Below are 2,767 nucleotides of genomic sequence, written 5' to 3'. Positions count from 1 at the left end.
AGGAATGGAGCAAATTTATGTAATAATGATACCGAAGCACAAATTGATGATACGATAAAGACACAACTGCCATGGGTGGATGTAATCAAGGGGAATAGGATTCCTGATCGAGGATTAACAATCGGGTTCATGCCTCCAACTTATGTTGACGGCGGGGTTGAAATTCAAATTGAGGAGGATGATGTTGCCTCAGAATTAAAATTATGGGAGGATGCAATGATCATGTATGCACTAGGGAAGGACCTATCCTTGAATGCGGTGAAATCCTTCATGGAGAAGGTATGGAATTTTGTTAGCCTACCAGAACTATACTACAATGAAAACGGGTACTTCATTATTCGCTTCAAACAGAGCCAGGACAAGGATGAGGTGCTATCCAGAGGACCATATTCCATATATGGAATCCTAATGTACTTACAGCAATGGACTCCTGACTTTAAACTAAAGGAGGACCTACTAAGGGTTCTGCCCATTTGGATTAAACTACCATATCTTCCACTACATCTATGGGGAGAAAAAGATATTTCTAAGATTGCTAGTGCAGTGGTAAAACCGGTTGTCACAGACGAATGCACGACTAAAAAGCTTAGGGTGACTTATGCTAGAGTGCTGGTGGAGGTGGATGTCACAACCAAGCTGAAAGAGAGAATCACCATTAAAGACCATTTGGGAAGGAGAGTTAAACAAAAAATCGAGTATGAGTGGAAGCCTTAGTAATTTGAGAAATGCCTTTTCATTGGGCACGATTGTGCCACAAAGACTCTTAAACGACCTCACACTCAATCTAAACCCAAGCTAAAGGTTTGGAAACAGAAATCAGTAGATACACCTTCGAACCTTGTAGGGGAGCTTGTGGGGGAGAAAATAGCGAAGGAACCCCAAGTGGAACATCCTTGGACAATCGTTAGTAGTAGTAGATAGGACAAAGGTAAGTCCCCCTTGCCTAAGGGTGATCCTACTTCATTTGATTTATAGTGTCACAATGGATACTCTCCCATTCGCATTGAGAAGCAACTATGTGGGAGAACCATAGAGTTCCATGATTCTTTCATGGAATGTAAGGGGGCTGAATAACTTGGCTAGACACCGTGAGATTAGCTCTTGTCTCAGGTCATTAGAGGTGTCTATAGCCATTCTTCTGGAAACACGTGTTAAAAGTCACAATGCGACCAAGGTCAGAAAGTATTTGGGTCACCATTAGAACTACATTGATAATTATGCCAATCATGATAATGGAAGGATATGGTGTCTATGAGACTCTACAAAAGTGAAGGTACAATTAATCTACTCTATAGATCAACTTTTGCATGTGAGTGTGTCTGAGGTGGATGGCACTTTCAGAAATTGGGTTACTGTTGTTTATGCCCACAATCAGCTTGAAAAAAGAAAAACTCTTTGGACAGATATTGCTCAAAATCAAATGGCTTGGCAGACCCTTGAATTATTTTGGGTGATTTCAACAATGTGTTGAGTGTTAATGACAGGTGTGAAGGTAAAGTGGTGCACCATAGCAGTGTTGCCCAATGGCGGCCATGGCGGCGCCATGGTGGATGGCGGTGGCGGTTTTCAGGCTACCGCCATTAGCCATTTGCAAAAATCCGCCAAATGGCAGTGTCCGCCTTTTGTCAAAAAAAGCCGCCATGGCGGTGGCGGAGCCATGGCGGGAATGGCGGATATTCATGTTTCTGGGCAGTTTTTTTTTTTAAATTGGGCCCAAATGTGTGTTTTTGGGCCCAGTCCATGTTTTTAAGAACTAAAAACCCTAATATTTCTGTTTCTAAAATTAAAACTCTATCTCTTTCAAAACTTCTTCACCTTCCTCCTCCACTGCTTCATTGCTCCACTGCTGCCACCGCTGCCGCCACCGCCGCCGCCGCCACCTCTGCCACCGCCGCCGCTACCACCGCCGCCACCATTCATAGGTTTTTTTAGTTTTTTTTCCTTATTTTTATTTATTTTTTTATCTAGTCTTCTCATCTCTTTATCTGTTTTTTTTTAACAGAAAAATATTTTTTTTTAAACAGAAAAATACTTTTTTTATACAGAATTTACTTTTTATGCAGATTATTTTTTTTCCAGTTTATATATTTTTTTCCAGCTTTCTTTTCTAAAATTTTGCTTTATTATATTTTCCCAAAAATATTGCAATTCATCACTTAAAGTATGTTACTTGCACTTTTGCAGTAACTCTTGACAATGTCCAGTCAAGGTCAATCATCTTCAACTACCGGAAAGGTGAGAGATGTTGGTTGGAAATATTGCACACCAATAAGAGAAAGAGACACAAATAATGTTATCTGTAATTTTTGCTCTAATACCTATAGAGGAGGAATTACTAGATTGAAGAATCATTTGATGGGAAGGTCGGGCAATGTCAAGACATGTACTGAGTGTCCCAAGGAAGTTCGAGAAGAGCTTTGGGAAATTTTCAATAAAAAACAACATAAGGATGCTGCATATTCATACCAAGAAAAGGAATAAACTTGATATCAAAAGAATGCATGACTTGGTCTATGTTAAATACAATCAAGCATTGAAGCGGAGATATAACATCAAGGATGAAGTTGACCCAATCTCCCTTAACGACATTGATGAATGTAATGAATGGCTTGTTGGGGAGATGGATAGTGATGATGATGAAGGTGGAAATGAGAGGGTTCTTGTAGATGATGATGATCTACGATGGGATGCTGTTTATAGGGCTTCAGGGATTGGAGAGCCTAAAATGAGTACAAGGCGTCAAAAAATAAAGAACCCTATACTTATA

The sequence above is a fragment of the Lupinus angustifolius genome, chromosome LG02 (genome assembly GCF_001865875.1).
Source record: "Lupinus angustifolius cultivar Tanjil chromosome LG02, LupAngTanjil_v1.0, whole genome shotgun sequence".
Taxonomy (NCBI): domain Eukaryota; kingdom Viridiplantae; phylum Streptophyta; class Magnoliopsida; order Fabales; family Fabaceae; genus Lupinus; species Lupinus angustifolius.
The sequence above is the reverse complement of the archived record's forward strand: the minus strand, read 5'-3'. Positions refer to the sequence as shown.